At 37.7% G+C, this 24054-nt stretch overlaps 1 protein-coding gene and 1 pseudogene across 2 annotated transcripts in view; both read left to right on the top strand.

The window, feature by feature from the left end:
- The window catches only part of VGLL1 (vestigial like family member 1), a 569192-nt gene that overhangs the window by 361208 nt on the left and 183930 nt on the right, over nucleotides 1-24054 (top strand). The gene's annotated exons all lie outside the window — the stretch shown is intronic.
- Nucleotides 1-24054, top strand: part of LOC309620172 (transmembrane 9 superfamily member 2-like) — a 109522-nt pseudogene that overhangs the window by 34008 nt on the left and 51460 nt on the right. The window contains exons 5-8 of the transcript XR_014249911.1: nucleotides 1104-1273; nucleotides 6246-6357; nucleotides 20252-20331; nucleotides 23532-23644. The product of XR_014249911.1 is annotated as a transmembrane 9 superfamily member 2-like (transcript). The remainder of the gene's footprint in view (nucleotides 1-1103; nucleotides 1274-6245; nucleotides 6358-20251; nucleotides 20332-23531; nucleotides 23645-24054) is intronic.

Below are 24054 nucleotides of genomic sequence, written 5' to 3' on the forward strand. Positions count from 1 at the left end.
GTCCTTGGCTTGTGGCTGCATCCCTCCAGTCTCCTCCCCTGTCTTTACATGGCATTCTGCCTGTGTGTTTCTCTCTCTACATGGCCTTTTCCTCTTTTTATGAAGACTGGTTATATTGGATTAGAGCCCACTTGAATGGCCTCATTCATCCTAACTTGATTTTGTCTTACAGAGACCCTATTTCCAAATAAGGTCACATTCACAGGTACAGTGGGTTAGGACTTAAGCCTGTCTTTTGGGGGGGGGACACAGTCCAACCCATCACAACTCTTATACAAAAACTGCCCCCCAAATCCTTATGGAAAAATAGTCCCTCACTCTCCCTTAACCACTGGTTCTCAAAGTGTGTTCCAGGACCAGGAGCATCAGCACCACCTGGGAGCTTGTTAGACACACAGAATCTCAGGCTTCACCCTAGGCCCAGTGAGTCGGAATCTGCATTTTAACAAGATCCCTGGGAAATTTGTATAAACTTTCAAGTTTAAGAAGAATTGATCTAAGATAATTATCTTCAGATATAGTTGTGGCTACTAGGGAGTGAACTAATGAATACTTGGCTGGTAGAGAGAGTTTCACTCCGTTTTTATCTGTTTGATGCTTCTGATTATAAATGTAGATATACCCTCATTATACAAAATTTGGTAAGTACAGAAACATCCAAAGAAGTAGAGGAAAAATTATTGCCTATAATCTCACTACCCAGAGGCGCCACAGTTAACATTCTGAAACACAGCTTCCTTCTATTTTTTCTTGCTTCATTACTTTTACCATAAATAAAGCCCAAACTCTTGATAGGGTTAAACTTTAAGTACTGATAACATTTTATTAGTTTATTTGTATTACTTCATAGTTTTGTGTGGTTAAAAATCCAGTGATGCATGCATTTGTGAATTTTACATTTGCAATATTATTCCTTTGTAACAACTATTTAAAACTGTAGAATTAACTAACATCTTAATTTTAGGCCAGATGCTCAGGGCTGCAGTTTTTATCTTATAAAAACACATTTACACTTCAGTATGCTTAATTTATAGCTCGATTTTTTAGAAGTAATATATCCCATTTTCATTCCGTGATTAGATTTTATATTTTTTAGTTTGTAGGAAAAGTTCAAACTTCTTTCAAATTTCTTTATCTTTCTGCAGTCTGAATTCAACAAAAGTAATACTTTCTACCTCTTCAACCATGTCGATATTACCATTACATATCACGGGGAAAGTGAAACAAATTGGGGTATTGTAAGATTGGTTACTGCTAGACTTGATCCCAAAAGGTAATTATAGAATGTCTTTTTAATTAGTTCCATTAATTTAAAAATTAATTCAAAATGTAGAAGATCTCACCAGAATTTTTATTTTTAGGATACATGTGTGATATAACCTTAGACATAAAGTTTGAAAAATCAAATAGGCAGGGACTTCCCTAGTGGTGCAGTGGTTAAGAATCCACCTGCCAATGCAGGGGACATGGGTTCCATCCCCGGTCCGGGAAGATCCCACATGCTGTGGAGCAACTAAGCCCGTGTGCCACAACTACTGAGCCTGTGCTCTAGAGCCCACGAGCCACAACTACTGAGCCCACGTGCCACAACTACTGAGCCCACGTGCCACAACTACTGAAGCCTGCGCGCTCTAGGGCCCGCGTGCCGCAACTACTGAGCCCACATGCTGCAACTACTGAAGCCTGTGCACCTAGAGCCTGTGCTCCACAATGAGAGAAACCACCGCAATGAGAAGCCCATGCTCCGCAACAAGAGTAGCCCCCGCTCGCCATAACTAAAGAAAGCCTGCACGCAGCAATGAAGACCCAATGCAGCCAAAAATTAAAAAAAGAAAAAAGAAAAATCAAATAGGCAATTTTATTCCATTTAACCTATAGTAAGCATCTGAATAACATGTAATGTGAGGAAAAACTGGCAGACCTGGAAGAGAATTGACTTATTGAGGATATCCTAACTCTCTTCTTTAGTTGCTGCCATATGACAAAGAGATTAGATTAAGATTTGTGTTTCTTCAGAGGACAATTCTAGTACCAGTGGAGTCTATTAGGCAGGTATCAGCTGGGTATAAGGAAGAATCTGCTAGCAATTAGAGCTCTCTAACATTTGAATAAGCAACCTCAAGAATTAGTGAGTAGTTAATCCCTACACGTTTGTAGGAAGAGCGTAGATGACCCAGCTCTTTGAGATTTCATAGTTAGGCACCCAGCATAGTGTCTGGTCCCTAGTAAGTGAGTGGTCCCTAGTAAGTGAGTGCTTAATGTCTGGTCCCTAGTAAGTGAGTGTCTGGTCCCTAGTAAGTGAGTGCTTAATGAATTGTAAAGGGCAATTCTGTATTGGGTAAGAGACTAGACAGGTGACCTTTAATGTTCCAACCTTAAGATTCTTTGAGGGCTTCCCTGGTGGCGCAGTGGTTGAGAATCTGCCTGCCAATGCAGGGGACACGGGTTCGAGCCCTGGTCTGGGAAGATCCCACATGCCGCGGAGAAACTAGGCCCGTGAGCCACAATACTGAGCCTGCGCGTCTGGAGCTTGTGCTCCGCAACAAGAGAGGCTGCGACAGTGAGAGGCCCGTGCACCGTGATGAAGAGTGGCCCCCGCTTGCTGCAACTGGAGAAAGCCCTCGCACAGAAACGAAGACCCAACACAGCCAAAAATAAATAAATAATTAATTAAATAATTTTTTAAAAAAAAGATTCTTTGAAACTGTAGGATAAGAATAGTACTCTTCAATTAAAAGGGATAGAGGGGGAATATATCATACAGTGTATCAAATCATGATCCATATGGGCAAAATATTATAAAACCTGAAATATTAGGATGGGAAAAGTGATCCTTTGAAACTTATGTGAAGTATATTAAAGGAGGTAAGTGTGGTATGGTTTTCTGAACACAGAACAAGGAATTTGGAAATTTGGATTTTTGTCTCATCTCTGCTGGTTCCATTTTGGAAGTCAACCCTAAGTTCATCGAGATGAATCAGACTTCATTGTTTTTAAGCCTACTGGCCTGTTTTACTTTAGCCAAGGTTGTTCCATCTGTCACAGCTGATGGCCAAAGGGAAAGAATAGTTAGGGAATGTGCTGTGCCAAGCTTTTGACCATGGGTAGGTTAACTTGATCTCTCATAGGTTTAAATTTCCTCATCTGCAATAGGAGAGGGCTGAATTAGGAGTTTTTAATATAGATACAGATGCATCAAACCCAATTTTTATTTTATTTTATTTTTTTAATATTTAATATTTTTATTTGTTTATTATGAGTGATATTTAGCATCATTTTACATGTTTATAAACTATCTGTATCTGTTCCCAATTTTTATTGATGTGTATGTTTCTGGGCAAAAGTGTCCATACATTTCATTAGATAAACAGACCCCAAAAGATGAAGAACACTGGTACTTTCCAACTCTGACTTATCTTAGTAAAAAGATATTCTTTTTAAATTAGTGGCTATGTTAAAAATTTTTGAAGATTTATTTCATAAGGTGTTGCAGACAGGAAATAAAAGAAGGGTTAAAAGGATCAGGACATATTTATGAGTAACGGGGTAAATAGAGCTACTAAGAGAGGCCAGGGAATACTAACCATTGTCAAGAGCAACCGCCCATGCTTCTTTGTGTCTGTCACTTCTTATATCTGGGAACAGAATTTTAGGTTGATGGGCTGTGAGGTCTGACTCAGGATGGCTACTCATGTTGAAAGTCATTTGGGTAGAAAGGTAGTAAACATACAAAGTATGATGCAGGAAGCTAATCTCATCAGCTATATGAAAATCACATTTAATGCTTATAATCACATCTCATATTCTCCGGCTTGGAGAGAGTAAAAAAGCCAAGAAAATCACTTTCTAGAGCTGTATTTATTTCTACGCTGCCCATAGTAATAGCTTATGTATGCATGCAGTAAAACTTTTATCTAATCACAGTAAAGCTCATTTATTTGGGCCCCCTGAGAATGACTGTGTTAAAATTCATCTTTTTCAGAATTAGGCAATCTGCTCAAGGTCATAGACGTGAGTTAGGCCTAATGGTTTTCTGGGTCTAGAGTCTTGTGTTTTCTTTCAGGTTCTGTGCCTTGTTAATTTCCCTGATGGTTGCTATAACTCATCATCTCTTTTTCCTTAAAACACCTGCCGCATTTGGCTTTTGGGTTACCACTTTCCGGTTTTCTCCTGTCTCACTGGTTGCTCATCAGTCTTTTCATTTCTCCAACCTATTTTTTTTTCTTTTTTTTCATTTTTGGCCTCACCACGCAGTTTGTGGGATTTTAGTGCCCCGACCAGGGACTGAACCCGGGCCCTTGGCAGTGAGAGAGTGGAGTCCTAACTGCTGGACAGCCAGGGAATTCCCTCATTTCTCCAACCTCTTAATGTCAGAGGGCCCCAGGACTCAGTCTTTTAGCTTTGCCTCTTCTTTATTTATACTCACACCTTGGCGATCTTACCCTGGCTCATTGCATCAGATACCGCAATGACGCTTAGGTCTCTAGACTTGTATATCTGGCTGTTTACTTGACCCGTCCACTTGGATGTCTAGTAGGCATTTCCAACTTAACATGTGTCCAAAAGAACTTCTAATCTTCCCTCCAAATCTGCTTCTCCTGTTGTCTTCTGCATCTCAGTAAATGGCAACTACATCCTTCTAGTTGCTCAGGCCCCCAAACCATGGCATCACCCTTGATTCCTCTTTATCATTCTTCATTTATATCCTATATCTAGTCCAACCCTTTGGCAGATCATAGGCTCTAATTTTTTTTTTGGCTGCATCACGCGGCTTGCAGGATCTTCGTTCCCTGACCAGGGATCGAACCCGAGTCCACAGCAGTGAAAGCCCTGTGTCTTAACCACTGGACAGCCAGTGAATTTCCCATGTGGCTCTATTTTTAAAATATATTCAGAATCCACCACTTCTCATCACCTCCACCACTATCAGCTGGTCCAAGACATGGTTATATCTCACATGGATTGTTGCAAAAACCTAGTTGGTCTCCTTGCTGCCAGCCTTGTCTTCTCACAGTCTGTTCTCAATACAGCATTCAGAGCATTCCTTTTTAAATTTCAGCTCATGTCAATCCTCTGCTCAGAGCCTTCCAGTGACTTCCCATCTTAGAGTAAAAGTCAAAGTTCTGAAAATGGCCTGTAAGGCCTTATACAACCGATATATAAGGCCAGTGGTTTAAAATAGGGCTTCTACCTTGATTAGAGATCTTAACACAATTTTGCATTATGCATTATCATGCAGTAATTTAATTTTTCTCTTCAATGTTAAGTTTTGATCTATAGCCTTAACAATTATTATTTCTCTAATTCATAGCTGCTTTAAATTGTATTTTGGCTTTAAGTAGAATGCATTCATCCTACAAACACGTATAATATAAGGGCACATTATGTACCAGACAGTAGGGTTACAGGAGTGAATAAAAAGAGGCACACACCAATAACCTTCGCAATCGTGGGCGAGTGGTTTTATTGTGTATATATGCGTACAGATAACAATCCCATAAGGATTACATATTATTCTTTAGACAGAAGCCAAAGGGTAAACTGTATGTTGAGTAAATAATTCAAAATGGAAGCACCATGGTTTCTCCTTTTGATTTTCTATCACCCTTTATTCCTCTTTTACTTTTCGAGTGACAGAAGAGTCTCTATTTCTGACCAGGCATTTGCTAGCTTCACCAGTCCTGTCTAGTTTCAAACTTCTCTAGTTTTTGTTTTCCATCTTCTGGTTTTAGTAATCATTCTCTTTCAAACACAAAAGGTTCACATAGATTATATACTCAGTACCTTTCATCGTTAAGCATGGCATTTTGCACACAGTAGACCCTCAAATCTCTGGGTGCTTATAAATATGATTTCTGCATCATCTATTTGATTTTCTAACTCTATAGCTAAGGTTACAAGATAGTTTTCTTTTTTAGTATATAGAAGGGGGGAGGCAATAAAAGATGAAAAATAAAGGCATTTGCTAATAGAAGGATTTAAAAAAAATCTATCCACAGGCAAAGAGAAGGTTCTTAAGTATTGTGTTTTGGGCAGTATATTGAGTCTTATTTGCGTGTTAGGGACATTTAGAAACAAAAATATTTTAAATCGTAAAGAGTTTTAAATGCAGAATATAATGAAAGACCTATTTTTTTTTCAGCCTGCTATTGTTAACGTGCCTGAAGAGCCATGAATCCGAAATTTACGATGTCAGTTTGGTATAAAAATTCCTTTCCCTTCCTTTTTTCCCTCTCTTTTATTAGCTATAAACATTCAGATGAAAACCACCTAACTTGTAATGGACCCCCTATGGAAATTCCTGGAGAATATACAGATAAGTTGAATGTAACCTACACTTACTCTGTGAAATTTGAAGTAAGTATTCTATGCCATCATCTTATTTTTTCCCAAATCAAGTATATAAATATCATATATTTCATTAATATTAAAGCCTTAATTTCCGTCAATTTAAAGTTGTGTAACACAGCTTAGGAGCCCAAGACAGTAGGTAAGTTCTTTATGTTAAAACCATTCAAAAGACAATAATTACAGGAATTGCTGTATTCAATCTACTACATTTCAGGTACCTTGCCCAGTACATTACTTTCTCATACTTCACACTGAGGTTTGAATGAGGTACATGGGCAACCAGAGGGGTGTCTCCTGGGGTTGGCAGACTGGCTGACTGCTCAAGTGAGACCTTCAAGGAAGAATATCTTGTGGAAGAGACACAATCTATTGTAGTGAAAAGAGCTGACATATTGGACATTTGGACTGACCTACAGTTCAAATTGGGGCTTGGCTGCTTACTAGCTGCATGAGCATAGGCAAGTCATGTGATCTCTGAGGCTCGATTTCTTCTCATGTCATTTCATCCTCATTTTCAGAATATATAAAGCCCTTAGCATGACACAGAGTAGGTCCTCAACATATAACATTCATTATTATTTGTACATCTGGAATTTTTCCTTTTGTAAATAGCTATTTTTATAAAGATGGTATGTATTTTTGGTAAATAGATAGATAGGTAGATAGACAGATTGACTATTAACATTCTGGTGAATAATTTATCAGCTCTTCAAAGCCCATGTTTTCCAAAGAGTTTTCTGTAAACTAGTTCCTTCATATTTTATTTGTTTTAGCTTGGTATTTTAAAAGGTGTTATGTGAAAAAAGGATCTATGATGAGGTTACTTTGGATAATGCTAGGTTAAACAATGTTAAAACAATGGCTTTATGAGTATTCACTATGTTAAAAAGCATTGTGAATTTTCAAAAGATGCTTATAATATGCAGCATTTCATAGACCATGGCAAGAACTCATGGGGATATAATTTTCTGTAGAATATATAAGGAAAACACTGCGTGTGGTGCTAAAAAGTGTACACCTTTGTACAAATGGGATATTACATGTGCTATTTTCACTTAATGTGTATGTCATGGACATCTTTCCAGGTCAATAAATACAGAGTCACAGCCTTCTTTTTATTGACTACATAGTATATTTAACATACAGGCTGTAATTGACTTATTTAGTGCCATATTGATAAAAACAACCCAAATGTCTAATTTTTAATTATTATAAACAATGCTTTAATGAGCATCCTTACTTTTTTATTTGTCTGATTATCTCCTAGACTTAAATTCCTAGAAGTAGGATTATTTAGGTAACAGGGTGTGCACATTTTGATAACACCTTACCAAATTCTTTTGCAGAAAAGTTGCTAGGCCTGAAGATCTGCTGTTTCCTCACACACTCAGCAATACTAGATTTTTGTCAGTTTTAAAAATCTTGCTTCAGAATTTAATTCTGTGAGTATAACAAAGGGAGGTAGATTCATACTAGGCAAACTCCTAATGATCCAATATATAAACCAGAACACCAATTTTGTAATTTATGTGAAGAAATATAAATGTCTAGTGGACCACACCATTCATGTCAGCTGGTTAGCCCATCTGCTCATAATAAAGATATATGAGAAAGAAAATATAAATAGAATAGAATAAATAGAAAGTTTCTTGGTGAGCATAGGACCCCAGAGCAAAAGTAAGAGAGTATTAAAAGGTGATATTCATGTGCACTAGTGCTATGCTTGCCCATGGACCAGATATCTGGTTCATATTCATGGGTCAGGTACTCTTAGCCTTGGACAGTATTAGAGGTGCTTCTCCAAAAGATGAACTTTGGGGCTTTCCTTTCATAGGGAAAACTTTTTATGACTATGTAGATATATGTATTTCTCTTTATAGTTTTTAAAGATGATGCATCATATTTTTGATTCAGCTTTCATTATACTTGATTTTATATAAGACTTATTTCTTATGGCTTTAGATTTGCTTTCCTGAGACAAAACCCTAATCACCTTATTTGGGATTAGGTCTCAAATCTCTTTGAACACTTACAAATTGTGCTTGGTTTGTGTCATTTCTATAGATGGCCTGACAGCCATTATGACACGATTCTTCCTAATCTCATTCTGAAAGCAATTCCAGTTTGGGGATGCCTTGCTTTTGTCCCTATGTATCACCTATAAAATGTTATCTCCATTTTATAAATGAGGATCCTGAAGCCCAGTGAGCTGAAGTAATTTTCTCTGGATCATAGCTAGCAGGAGGTGGAAGTGATATTCAAACTCAGGTCTGTTTGGCCCCAAACTCATAGTTTTTCCACTATTCCATTTTGGCTTTCTATATTAAAGGTCTATTATATTTTCTGCCTACAGAGTTACTGTAAAGAAAATGAGAAACGTTTATGTTAGAAATGTGTGTGTGTGTGTGTACTTTGAATCATCCAGCTAGAGGTCAGGATTACTTGATCCTACAGCCTGCAGTTTACCCAAAGTACAATTGGTGAAAACAGGCAATTTACTAGTCCAATAAGTATAGTCCAGTCTTCTAATCTCTGGATGAAACACAGAAGTGTAATCTGGGGAAAGGAATGAAATACACCCTGAAGAAATTAAAATAACCTTTCCCCAGTGATTGAGAATAGTATTCCAAGTCCAAGCTATTATCAGAAGTTGATTGAAGAGCTGAAGCCCTTATACATTTTTATCACTTATCAGTTGGCTATTAAAATTTTAAGTATAGGATGATAACTAGACTTATGGTGGTGATCATTTTGAAATGTATAGAAATATTGAATCACTATGTTGTGTAACAAGAACTAACATAGAGTTGTAGGTCAATTATACTTCAAAAACAAACAAGCAAACAAACTCATAGAAAAAGAGATCAGATTTGTGGTGACCAGAGGCAGGGGATGGGGGCAAGGGGAATCAGATGACGGTGGTCAAAAGGTGCTAGGGATGTAATGTACATCATGATAAATATAATTAACACTGTACGTTATATATGAAAGTTGTTGGGAGTAGATCCTAAGAGTTCTGATCACAAGGAAAACATATATTTTTTTTTCTTTAATTTTGTATCTACAGTATATGAGAGGATGGATGTTCACTAAACTTACTGTGGTCATTTCATGATGTATGGAAGTCAAATCCTTATGCTGTACACCTTAAACTTATACAGTGATGTATGTCAATTAGATCTCAATTAAACTGGAAGAAAAAAATAAAATAAAAAAATTTAAGTGTAGGAGCGCTTATGTTTACAGTAAAAGCCAAGGGAAAGCACATCTAAATTGAAGTTTAGATTCATGCCAGGAGCCTGCATGGTATGGTGTTAGTGATCTGCCTGCCTGTCAGGAAGTAACTGTGGCAGTCAAAAGAGCTGAAGTGCAAGTTCAGATGCAGCTATACCAAATGGGGGTTTTGGGGAATTGCCTTATTTGAGGTTAGGTCTCAACTCCTTGTTCTTTAAGTTTCCTTAATACTGGGAGGTATTCCAGAAGAGGAATTTTTCCTTTCCCGTTGAAACTCATTTAGGGTGCTTAGAAGGCTCCTGGCTTCCAGACGTGGTGCGGTGGAAAGAACCAGACACACCCAAGGTTTGAATCCTGGTTTTGACATTTGCTAGCTGTGTGAACTTCGGTAGGTTACACTGAGCCTGTATTTCCTGATCTGTAAAATGGGGCTAAAATAGTTACCTCATGTGACTGCTGTCAGAGGTAAGTGAACTAACATATAAAATATTTAGCACAGTGCCTAGCCCGTAGCAGACACACAATGTTTCCTATCCCTTCTCTCAGATACAGGAGCACCTGATTTACTAATGTTTTATACAAGAGTAGCTCATGTATGCAGAGTGCACTTACACAGTGGGAACACACCAAGCCACAATATTCTTTTTTTTTTCTCTTTAGTTAATTTCTTTTAACCACAATATTCTTTTTTTTTTTTGTAGAAATGTGTTTGGCTTTTTTTTTAAATTAATTAATTTATTTATTTTTATTTTTGGCTGTGTTGGGTCTTCGTTTCTGTGCGAGAGCTTTCTCTAGTTGCGGCAAGCGGGGGCCACTCTTCATCGCGGTGCGCGGGCCTCTCACTATCGCGGCCTCTCTTGTTGCGGAGCACAGGCTCCAGACGCGCAGGCTCAGTAGTTGTGGCTCACGGGCCTAGTTGCTCCGCGGCATGTGGGATCTTCCCAGACCAGGGCTCGAACCCGTGTCCCCTGCATTGGCAGGCAGATTCTCAACCACTGCGCCACCAGGGAAGCCCAGACCACAATATTCTTTACCTGAACACCAGAAAGTTGCTGTTATAGTTGTGGGGAGGGCGCCAGGAAGAGTGGTGATGGATATCTCTGATGGTGCTGTTTCTTTATTTTCTGTCTTGGGTTTGGGTTGAATTTTTTTTTTTGTTTACCCAGTGATAATCGTACACGTCAACATTTCTCAAAGTGCATTCCCAAGAATACTAGTCAAATAAGTTTGGAAAATGCTACTTTCTACTGTCTCCTTTCTTAGCTTCACAAAGCACATTAGTGTTTAAAAGTCTCCTAATAAAGAAACCTTTGACTGAGTCTAACTCAACATTTTACCATCGTCTTTGACTATGGAGTACCATTCTGGAGTAACATTTATATCCCACTGCAGATTCCACTTTGTGTACCCTAGGTGTACATGGTTGTTGTGTCTTGTAATAGCTTACAAAACTCTATTGAACTAGAAATTTTTATTTTTTATTTTTTTAAATTAGAAAAATTTTTATTGAAGTATAGTTGATTTACAATATCATGTAAGTTTCAGGTGTACAGCACAGTGATTCAGTTATACATATATATATTCTTTTTTAGATTCTTTTCCCTTATAGGTTACTACATGATGGTGAGTATAGTTCCCTGTGCTATACAGTAGGTCCTTATCAGTTATCTATTAAAAAAAAAAAAAAAAAGAACCTCCAGAAGGTTCCTTGCCAACTCCTGGATTTTGGACTTCTAGCTTCTAGAACTGTGAGAGAATAAACTTCTGTTGTTTTAAGTTAAAAAAAAATTATAGTAGTTTAGTTATTCATGTTCATTGTAGAAAATATAGAAAAATCACAAAATGTGAGTAAGAGTCATTTAGAATACCACCACGTGCTGAGAACTACCATGAAAATTTTTTTTTTTTTAACATTTATTATCTCATTTGATTCTCCCAGTAACTCCCTGAATGTTGGTAGGGAAGGTATCATTAAATTTTATATACTAGAAATCTGAATTCAGTGTGGTTCACATCAGTACCACTTTACCCTAATTTACAGTTTACAAAGCATTTAAAAAACCATTTTCTTATTTGATGATTACTTAAGATCCTAATAGTACTTAACTTTTTTTTTTTTTTCACACACACACACTATATTTTATTTTTACAAGAGATAAATAGACTGACACCAAGCATTGTACATGGATGACCACAACAAAAGCAACAATGATTGCAATTACCAAACATGAAACACACTCATACTATGTCATAATATTGACATTCAGTCCAGTAATCCTCCACTGTAACAGCTCCTTTACTTTGCAGTGAAAATTGATTTGTATATTCTTTGCCTCTGAGTCCTTGTGGGATTTTTTTTTTTTAAATTCAGACAGAAAGTCACCAAAATTATACTCATCCTCATCAGTTCACTCAGTCCCATGTAATTAATTTTTTTTTTCATCTTGATCTTTTGTTAGCACTTTTATGAGTTCATCAGTTTTTCATTAGAGTTCTGAAAATGCTTATTCATTCAGTTCAGCAGTACAGTCAGTTACCAGAAACCTGTACTTGTCAGAGTCTTTTCCATGAATTTCTTGAAGATGAAACCCTTTTATAGGAACATATTTGCAAAATCATCAGAGTACACCCAGAACTGTCTGTAAATGACAAAAGACTTAAAAATGACCACGGTTAAGATTTGATGAAAGTTCATAATAATGCAGTTGACAAGAAAATTAGTTATTTCTGAGATATACATTTAAAAGTAATAACTAGGATTATTACTTATAACATAATACCAGAACATATAAGATTTTTAGAAATTTCATGCAATGTCTGAAACATTTATATTAACATATTTCCATACATATTTCCATACAAATACAAATATAAGATTTTTAGAAATTTCATGTAATGTCTGAAACATTTATATTAACATATTTCCATACATATTTCCATACAAATACAAATATAAGATTTTTAGAAATTTCATGTAATGTCTGAAACATTCATATTAACATATTTCCATACAAATAACCCAATGAAAGTTTAGTATTAGTTGTTTTGTTTGTTTTTTTATACTGCAGGTTCTTATTAGGCATCAATTTTATACACATCAGTGTATACATGTCAATCCCAATCGCCCAATTCAGCACACCACCATCCCCACCTCACCGCAAAATGTGAATAAGAGTCATTTAGAATACCACCACGTGCTGAGAACTACCATGAAAATTTTTGTGTATGTAATTAAGAGTGATAATTCAAAATCAGACAGCTGGGTGCGGGTGTTTTTCCTCTAGTTGCGGCGAGCGGGGGCTACTCTTTGTTGCGGTGCGCGGGCTTCTCACTGCGGTGGCTTCTCTTGCTGTGGAGCACAGGCTCTAGGCGCGCGGGCTTCAGTAGTTGTGGCACGCGGGCTCAGTCGTTGTGGCTCGTGGGCTCTAGAGCGCAGGCTCAGTAGTTGTGGCGCTCGGGCTTAGTTGCTCCACCGCATGTGGGATCTTCCCCGAGCAGAGCTTGAACCCGTATCCCCTGCACTGGCAAGCGGATTCTTAACCACTGCGCCACCAGGGAAGCCCGTATATAGTGTTTGTATAGCATTTTTTTGATAAAGAAATATCTTACATTCTTCTTTCTTGAACTAAGTCTTTGAAATCTGGTGTGTGTTTTATACTTAGAGCTCATCTCACTTAGGACCGACCACGTTTCAAGTGCTGAATAGCCATGTGTGACTAGCTGCTGCCATCTTGGCAAAGATCTAGACCTCCACATTTTCAGGGACTGTCCCCTTTGGTCTGTGCTTCTACTTGTTTTTCACCTTTTGTTGCTTCTCTTAATACAGAAAATCCCACCAGGTCCTGTGACATGCATTGATCCCAGGCACTTGACTGGGTGAACTACAGTCTCTCACCCTCCTGCAGACTGCAGAAGCCTTCCACAAAGACAGTCTCGGGCTAGGGGAGGGGTAGGTGTGATCCTGACACAGGGATGGGGTGGGGCGGGGGGGCCTGACTGGGGAAGCTGAACACGTCAGACGACTTACAGATGTCAGTGCCATACAGCAGCTATGGCGCCTGAGCCACCTGGGTTGCGATCTCCATCCTCCTGTGCCGCCTCTCCCACCTTAGTGCAGCCACCTGCAAACTGCTGTTTGGACGCAGAGCTTGTGGTCATCGGCCGAGTTGTTGGCCTGAGCCCCTGGTCAGGCAGCTACTGGCCACAGAAAGGTTCAGAGGCAAATATAGCAATTTTTAGTTATAAAAGTTTTGTCTTTTTGCTTTTTAATTGAACATCTTATGCACTTTATGTTTTCAGAAAATAATACATGTTCCCAAGTGGGTACAAAGTTTGGTGTTTATATAACAATTTTGTTCAGAAGTTATTGAAGGATGGGACCATAAAGATTAACATTTGAGTGAAGACCTTTTATTCATCCATTAATATAACAAATATTTATTGAGGGCCTATTATGTGCCTAGCATGGGAGTTTTTATAAAGTACCTAGTTTAACTTTATTTTTCACAATAGTCCTCTGAAGGCAGGTACTATTTTAAATCTCCATTTTATAGACTATAGAACTGAGACTCATAGAGATAAAGTTACTTGCCCAAGGTCACAAATGTAAAGGATTATAAGTCTAGATTAGCTTGACTACAGAATCCAGGCTTCTAACACAGTCTCTTTAATACATCATGTGAGTTTTGAATGGGAAGGAGTTATGGTGGGTGAATTGACCAAGAAGGCTTTCTAAGAGAGAGGCCTTTAGCTAGTCCTTGAAGGATGCTGAGGATAATTTGGATAGAAGGGGTAGAGGTGTGCAAGGCATTCTGGGAAAGCCTATAAACTGAGTTAAAAGACCTGGCGTTTAGGAATCTGGAGAGGAGCTAGAGGAAGGGCTTTTCAGGTAAGAATGTACATGGTGTATGTGGGGAACAGTGAATAGACTTGTCTGATTGAAACAAAACTTTTTTCATTTGTTTATTCATTCAGCAACAGGCAGTAAATGCACTCCACGTGCCAGGTGTTAAGCCCTGGGGTATATAAAGGCCAAAAAGATTCAGTCTAGTACCCCAGACTTTAATTGTTTATATAGTATTGGTAGAAAGGTTAGAAAGATAGGTTTGGGCCAGATTTTGAATGGCTAAGGTATTTCTATTCACCATATTTTACTTTAGAAACTTACTGTTTTTATACCACCAACCAAAGGTTTTTTGGTTTCACTCTAATCACATTAATTTTAGCTATGTATCTACATATGTGAGTTACATAAGCTTTAGTTGTGGGCTAGCTTGGGACCCTAGCCACATATATAGTTGTTTTTTTGTTTTTTTTTTTTGCAAGATACATTCCTGATTTTCAGGCACCATGGACCAATAACTGAATTGAGAATCAGAGAATTTTGGTGCTGGTTTGCTTCAAACTCATACTGTGACCTTGAGCAAGTTCATTTTCCTTTCTGGACTTCAGTTTCTGCATAGTAAAGTGAGGGAATGGAGCTGGATCAGGAGTTCTCAACCCTATCAGATCGATGTCCTCTTTGAATAACAAATGTTTTATCATTCTCCCTTTACTATTGTAAAATTATATTAATAGATACTAGATAATTAAACCTGTCTTACACATAGTTTCAATAGGCATCAATATAGCACCCTAACTATAATATAAAGGAGAAATAAAGATAAATTAGTTTTTAATAAAATAATGTATGTTTCAGTATATATTTCAGTCATTGTCAGATGCATGCACCTATGTGTATAATCATTGTAAACATGACATCTACGAATGCATATGGCTATGAGAATATTGTACATTGATGGCTCAAATACCACATCTTTCTAAAGGATACCATGATTTTCTCAAATGTTGATCAATTTTGGTAAAGTTTCAAGCCAAACATAGTACCATTTTCCCTCAATTTACATGGTAGTTGCATTGCTGGGGGAAAAAATCAATGTATATTAAAACTATGTAGAAATACTTTATCTGTAAAATGAAGTTAGAATCTAGGCGCAGATAATCATAAGCAGTTTTTCACTCACATGAATGTTGGATGGGGCTTTTGGAAGTTCTTCTCAATTCTTTGTGCGGGTCTCCTGGTGCCAAGCAGGACGTCTGGCCTTCTATTCAATACCATGCTGCTAAACTCCAGTAGCATCCCCACACCTTTTCATTATGCCCCCTAGAGGGTGCTGCTCCCCCTGTTGAAAACAGCTAGACCAAAAGAAGCTGTAGTTACCTGCCAGCTTGATTCTTTGATTCCCTGCCTGTATTTTTACCGAGTGAAACCCATCATGTGCTGTGTCCTGAATCAAGAATTCTCGTCTATATTTCTACATTTGCTTCTTGTGACTTCATTATAAATAGCATTAAAGACCTGCTTACCTTGTATGCATTTATGACAATTGCTATGTCTTATAAAAGATTTTGAAACTCTGGGATGTAAAGATGCAGAATAATTCATTAATTTTAAATGGATTTAAAAAATGGGTTCCACCATTTAGTTATCTTTTTGCATTTGTCTCAAATGTACCTTAGGATTTTAAAACGATTTATTTTCTTATGCAGGAGTAGTATGTGTTGTGGACTGTTATTTCCAGCAGATGGCAATGTTTGGTGCAAAAACTGCTTGATTTAACAACTGCAGATTTTCTAGGCTCTCTTTGTATTTAAAAGCCAAACTTCATAGTGCATATTTGAAAGTTTCTCTCCTTTTTTTTACATTTTATTTTTTCTTCCAGTTTTACTGAGATATAATAGATATACAGCACTGTATGAGTTTAAGGTGTACAACATAATGATGTGACTTATGTCACGAAATGATGACCACAATAAATTTAGTGAGCACCCATCATCTCATATAGATACAAAATTAAAGAAATAGAAAAACAATGTCTTTTCCTTGTGATGAGAACTCTTAGGATTTACTCTGTTTAACAGCTTTCATATATAACATACAGCAGTGTCAATTGTATTTATCATGTTGTACATTACATCCCTAGTACTTATTTATCTTATAACTGGAAGTTTGTACCTTTTGACTGCCTTCACATAGTCCTCCCTCTCCCCATTCTCCGCCTCTGGTAACCACAAATCTGATCTCTTTTTCTATGGGTTTATTTGTTTGTTTTTGAAGTATAATTGACCTACAGCACTGTGTTAGTTCCTGTTACACAACATAGTGATCCAATATTTCTATCCATTTTAAAATGATCACCATGATAAGTCTAGTTACCATCTGTCACCATACAAAGGTATTACATAATCATTGACTATGTTACTCACCCTGTACATTTCATACTCGTGATTCATTTATTTTGCAACTGGAAGTTTGTGCCTCTTAATTTCCCTCACTTATTTCACTCCTTTTTATTTATTTTATTTTTTGGCTGCATTGGGTCTTTGTTGCTGTGCGTGGGCTTTCTCTAGTTGTGGCAAGCGGGGGCTACTCTTTATTGTGGTTCGTGGGCTTCTCATTGCAGTGGCTTCTCTTGTTGCGGAGCACGGGCTCTAGGTGCGTGGGCTTCAGTAGTTGTGGTACGCGGGCTCAGTAGTTGTGGTGCACGGGCTCAGCTGCTCCACGGCATGTGGGATCTTCCCGGACCAGGGCTCAAACCCATGTCCCCTGCATTGGCAGGTGGATTCTTTTTAATTTTTAAATTTTATTAAACATATATATATATTTTAAATTTATTTATTTTATTTATTTATTTTTTGGCTGTGTTGGGTCTTTGTTGCTCTGCGTGGGCTTTCTCTAGTTGCAGTGAGCAGGGGCTACTCTTCGTTGCGGTGCACGGGCTTCTCATTGCGGTGGCTTCTCTTGTTGTGGAGCACGGGCTCTAGGCGCGCGAGCTTCATTAGTTGTGGCACATGGGCTCAGTAGTTGTGGCTTGTGGGCTCTAGAGCACAGGCTCAGTAGTTGTGGTGCACGGGCTTAGTTGCTCCATGGCATGTGGGATCTTCCCGGACCAGGGCTCGAACCTGTGTCCCTTGCATTGGCAGGCGGATTTTTAACCACTGTGCCACCAGGGAAGCCCCTTAACTCCTTTTTAAAAGGCTTGATATGAGTTTACTTGCTTAAGGTGATTGACAGTCTGGTTAAGAGATGCATGCAATTCAAATTTTGAAAGATTAAGTCACATTTTAGTATAGGAACAATATTTTAATAAAATGGCTAAGATGAATCCTTTCATACAATGAATATTTATCCCTGGATTTGTCAGTTCTGTAAATTCAGATTTTCTTATAGGTTTTAAAAAAATAGTTTATTTCAAAACAATTTCATACTACAGAAAAATTGCTAGAATAACACAAAGAACTCCCGTAGTTCCGTTAACCAGACATCCCAATTGTTAACATTTTACTTCATTTGCTCCATTGTTCGCTCTTCTTTGTGTGTGTCCATTATCATTAGTCTTTCTGTGAATCTTTTGAGAGCTAGATGTTGTCTCATTACCCCTATATCCTCCAGAGTATCTTTCCCTAAAACAAGGTCACCCTCCTATATAACTAGCATACAACTGTGCAAACCGGGAATCAATATTGGCATTACATTACCATCTGATTCACATTCATCCGTTCAGATTTCACCAGCTGGCCAACAATGTCACTTTTCTCCTTTCTGATTCACTATCCTATCCAGGATTACATGTTATGTTTAGTTTTTGATCTCCTCCAATCTGGGCCAGTTCTTTAGTCTTTCCATGTGTTTCATATTCTTGAAATTTTTTTAAAAATTTATTTATTTTTTATTTATTTATTTTTGGCTGCATTGGATCTTCATTGCTGTGTGCGGGCTTTCTCTAGTTGTGGCGAGAGGGGGCTACTCATTGTTGCGGCGTGCGGGCTTCTCATTGTGGTGGCTTCTCTTGTTGCGGAGCACGGGCTCTAGGTGCACAGGCTTCAGTAGTTGTGGCATGCGGTCTCAGTAGTTGTGGCTCGAGGGCTCTAGAGCGTAGGCTCAGTAGTTGTTGTGCATGGGCTTAGTTGCTCCACGGCATGTGGGATCTTCCCGGACCAGGGCTCGAACTTGTGTCCCCTGCATTGGCAGGCAGATTCTTAACCACTGCGCCACCAGGGAAGTCCCTCTTGAAATTTTTGAAGAGTACCGACCTTACAATCTGTAGGATGACCATCAACCTGGGTCTGTCTGATGGTTCTTCGTGTCCAGGCTCAGGCCATGGATTCTCGACAGGAAGACCACAAAAGTGATAGCTCACATCAGTAGACACATAACATCAACCTGACCTTTCATGGATAATGTTAACCATGATCACCAGGTCATCAGGTGTCAACTAAAATCCATTGTTGAATTAAAACTCATTTCAATTAAAACCCATCATTTCAGTTTTTTTTAAAGCAGTGTATATTGGCTTGCTTCATACCCACCCCCAAACTTCAGAAAAAAACACTTAAAGATACCTAATTTTAAATAATAAGTCATTTCAAACATAACTTGGTCAACCTGTACCAATGTTTTCCTTTTGCTAAGAGCATGCCATTAATTTAAGGGGTAATAATACTGCATTAATGGTTTAAATGTTTACTGGGGATTATCATTTAAGATCATTTATTGGGGATATTTTATAAGAAAGCTATTGAAAGGTTGAGTTTGATTGCACACCAGCAGAAACAGCTGGTGATTATATTTTCTTGTGTTTTATTCTGTACTGAGCACTACAGTATTAAAAAAACTTTTATAAATTCGTTGTTAAAATATTTCAAAATACTTTACCTACAAAAATGTAAAATATTAAGATATTCTATAAGAAATAATGACTGAAATTGAATACTGTTTTCTAATTAAACAAAATACCCTAATAATAAACCTATTTGCAGGAGGTGGATTTTGTGTGTTGCAGTGACAACTAAAAGTTGTCTTTTAGTTCAAATGTTGAGTTCAATTTAAATAATAATATTGATAATAGTTGTATGTGGTGAAGACTGCAAACCATATAGAAAATGTATAAGTAAAATTCTCCCTTCCTTTACTACCCTCCCCCCAATTTCTAGTCTCTTGCTCCAAAAGTATAACCATTATTTTTTCTTCCAGAAAAATGTCTGCATCTACAAAATATGTATATAATTTGGGGGGGGAATAGAATCTTGCTGTACATAACTTGTCTTACTATATACTTTTCACCTTTCTTTTTTCGCTTAATGCTATTTCATAGACATAGTGTCACCTATAGATGCACATCATTCTTTTTAATGGTTACATAGTATTTCTTAGCATGGATTACCACAGTTTATTTATTCCCATTCTGATGGGAATTTTTGGTTTTTTCTAGGTTTTTAAATTTACAAACAAAACTACAGTGACATTACATATACCTTTGTAAGCATGGTATGAAGTTGCAATTAAGATGAAAATGTGGCCTGGACAAAAGGAAATGAAGTATGGGGTGGACTTAGGGTTACAGAAAAATAGTAGCAAAATGGTACTATTTCTGGTGAACAGCAGTAAGCTAAAATTATTTTTTTCCTAGTCCCTTTCTGAAATGAGGTAGAATATCAGTAAATAAAAAAATGATAAAAATATCAGGCTAGATTGCATGATTCCATGAAGTTAGCAGTAAAGAAATAGAGACAGTACAGGCAGAATAACTTTCTGTCTGTTTTAGGATTATAACCAGTAAAAAGTCAGTTAAAGTTTGGTCATGTGATTTTGGATTTTTGTTTTTAGGAAAACAAACATATCAAGTGGGGTTCTAGATGGGATTATATTTTGGAGTGCATGTCTCATACCAGCATTCAGTGGTTTAGGTAAGCACTTTATGAAATAAAGAATAAGTAGCTTCATGGTAGGAAATGTATACAAACACACACACACATACATACATATATGTATTTTAAAAATTATTTTGTCACCAGAGATGATCTTTTTTTCCTTTTAGTTTTATTGAGATATAATTGACATATAGTACTGTATACGTTTAAAGTATGCAGCATAATGATTTGACTTACATTGATGACCACAATAAGTTTAGTGAACATCTATCATCTCCTATAGATACAAAATTAAAGAAATATAAAAAGATTTTTTCCTCGTGATGAAAACTCTTAGGATTTACTGTTTAACAACTTTCATATGTAGCGTACAGCAGTGTTAATTATATTAACCATGTTGTACATTATACCCCTAGTACTTCATCTTATAACTGCAAGTTTGTACCTTTTGACCACCTTCATCCAGTTCCCCCTCCCCCCACCCCCATCCGAGATGATCTTGAGTGACATTTTTCCTTCTCTGTGGCTAATTTCCCTTCTCCTTCCTCTCCCCCACCTCTCCACATATGCAAAGAGAAAGAAAAAAAGGAAAATCTGTATTAAATATACTAAAATGTATGCTGAAGGGAAGGAGAAGGCTGAGATGTCCTAGAGATAAGATGTCTGCGTGTAAAGAGTAGTCCATGCTGGGAAGTAGGCAGGATAGGACTGTGGCAGTGGACACTGTGCAAAAGATGGAATGAAAACAGGATAGACGCTTTCATTTGTGGGGTCAAAGTCTGAGCAAACTAGAGTGTAAGAAAAAGCAGTAACCACCTGGGGTGGAGGAAAGTCAGGATGTCATGAAAGACTGGGAAGAGAGCAGAGAAAGGTGAAAAGATTAAGTATGAGAAACCAAAACATTGCAAGTGGTCAAGGCAGGTCATATAGACGAGAGGACTGTGTTGAGATAATGTCTGTGAGTGAAGGTGGATTCATTCTCCACGTATTCTTTTTCATCCCTATTAGGGTGCCAAGCACTAGGAGAGGCTCTCAGACGTGGCGGTGCATAAGGCCAACAGGCTTCTGCTCGCAGGAAACTTATATTCTAGTGGATTCAGAGTGAAGGGACTTGATTCCTCAGGAATCTTCAACAGGACAGACCACAGAGTTAGGAGTCCTTCAGGACTGTGGAAGGAGTAGTTTCAACATGAAATCGAAGGATGGACCAACTGAGAATGTGATGATTGGGGCTGTCATAAAGCGTTGACAACGAGAGTAGGATCTTCAGTTAGTAACTTAGGAGACTGATCAGAGAAGCCGACGAGAAATAGATGAACCTGTGTATATAGTATTTTTTTCCCCTGTTTTCCTCATATCCTATAATAAACCAGTTTTGAATGGAAGAAGACTATAAAGGTAAAGATGAAAGTAAGGAAAGGTGTGATTCTATGAGTATGGTCTTCTGAGGTGATGATTTTCCTTATATGCCATTGCCTTTATTTTTTTAAAAATTTATTTTATTGAAGTATAGTTGATTTACAGTGCTATTGCCTTTAAAGTGAGAATAGCACCCCCTTCTCCTCCTCCTATTTCTATCCTTATTCTTCCTTCTCCTCTACCTCCTTCTCCTCCTCATTATTATTATCATATTGTAGCTTTTCTAGAAAATCTTCTGTTTGGGCAATAGTCCAGGTCCCATTTTGTCACACCACCCAGAACTCTCTTCAGATAAAATTTATTTACTTATTATTTTTTTAAAGATTTACTTATCATTTATTTTATTTATTATTGGCTGCATAGTGTCTTGGTTGTGGCACGTGGGATCTTCATTGAGACATGCGGGATCTTTTGTTGTGGTCTTCTGTCTAGTTGCGGCATGCGGGTTTTCTCTTCTTTAGTTGTGGTGCATGGGCTCCAGAGTGCGTAGGCTCTGTAGTTTGCGGCACACAGGCTCTCTATTTGAGGCGCGCGAGCTCAGTAGTTGTGGTGCGAGGGCTTAGTTGCTCCACGACATGTGGGATCTTAGTTCCCTGACCAGGGATGGAACCCACATCCCCTGCATTGTAAGGCGGATTCTTTACCGCTGGACCACCAGGGAAGTCCCTGGATAAAATTTATTTAAATGCTTTCTTTAAAGGGGTTGTGAAAGGGAAGGGCGTCCAGATAGATTGTGGGGCTAATCTCTAGTAGTATTAATATTTATAATGTAACAATAAATGTACTTTAGTTTCTGTCTCAAGCTAACTTACTTATGACATTTAACAGACATTTTAGACATTATCTTAGTGGCATTTTTCTAAAACAGTGCTGGCCTTTTCATAGATTCTGGTGAAACTTTTTTGATGTGTCTGGATTTGTCTGGGTGGTGGGATGGCAGAAGGTCTTGATTTTGATTTGGGCATAGATTTTAAGGTTCAGTTTTGGAAACAGTATGTAAGAGCTGGTAGGTAAGTGGTCCATGGGGTCTTTACCCCGAAGCTTGATAAAGACTTGATAGAGTTAAAAGCCTTGGTCCATCAGCTAAGAAGTCAGTCAGTCAGTAATCAATTCAATATTGATTCCTGAACTTCCATGCTCAGTTTCATGTTCTGGAACTATGTCTGTGTTCCTGATCTTATTCATTTCCCCTTGTTTCTTTTTGGGAATGTACTCTTACAAAGTTCTAAAATAACCTTAAGAATAGTGTTGCTTCTATTGATTTATTTGTAATGCACTTTTGTGATAGAGCTTTTTTTAAAAAATTTTTTTATTTATTTGTTTTTGGCTGCGTTGGGTCTTCGTTGCTGTTCGCGGGCTTTCTCTAGTTGTGGCGAGTGGGGGCTACTCTTTGTTGTGGTGCGCAGGCTTCTCATTGCGGTGGCTTCTCTTGTTGCGGAGCACGGTCTCTGGGCATGCAGGCTTCAGTAGTTGTGGCTCACGAGCTCTAGAGCACAGGCTCAGTAGTTGTGGTGCATGGGCTTAGTTGCTCCATGGCATGTGGGAATCTTCCCGGACCAGGGCTCGAACCCATGTCTCCTGCATTGGCAGGCGGATTCTTAACCACTGCGCCACCAGGGAAGCCCCTTGTGATAGAGCTTTAAGTTCATTTAATATATTGATGTATTCAGCCTTTGATCCACATTTAACCTTAGAAAACTGATCGACATAATGATAATTTGAATGTCTTTCTTTTACGTGTGCACACATTTTCTTTTTAGTATTCAAATAAGAAACTTGAGACTTAACTTCTCTTTTTCCTTCTTTATGTTTTGTAGTATTATGAATTCCATTGTTATTGCTGTCTTCTTATCTGGAATGGTGGCTATGATCATATTAAGGACTCTCCATAAAGATACTATCAGATATAATCAGATGAGTTTTTCCGTAAGTAAAAATGCACATATTTGATTCAGCAAATATTTTGAGTGCCTGCTTTGCCCAGTTCTCAATGTTATATTTCTACTTAGAGTATAACACCTTGAATACAATGCATTTTGATGTCTAGTAATTTTGCATATTATGCTGAATCAAAGTACAGAGTGTTGTGTTGATTCTTAAAAAGTACAGGTAAGTTTATTAGAGAGTTATTTGCTATCAACTCTTTGGTTATATTCCTTTTCATGTTTCTGACCTTTCAAAATATCATTATTTAAGATTTTCATTAATTTGCAGCATGAGATAAATGTATGAAACACTGCAAAATACTACAATTTAGGGTAAATTTAGTTTTATCAATTTATACTGTTTTAACTCTTGTAATCATTTGTGTATTGATGAACTTTTAATTTCTATAGAATT

This window comes from Balaenoptera borealis (genome assembly GCF_965194805.1).
Source record: "Balaenoptera borealis genome assembly, chromosome: X".
Lineage (NCBI taxonomy): Eukaryota > Metazoa > Chordata > Mammalia > Artiodactyla > Balaenopteridae > Balaenoptera > Balaenoptera borealis.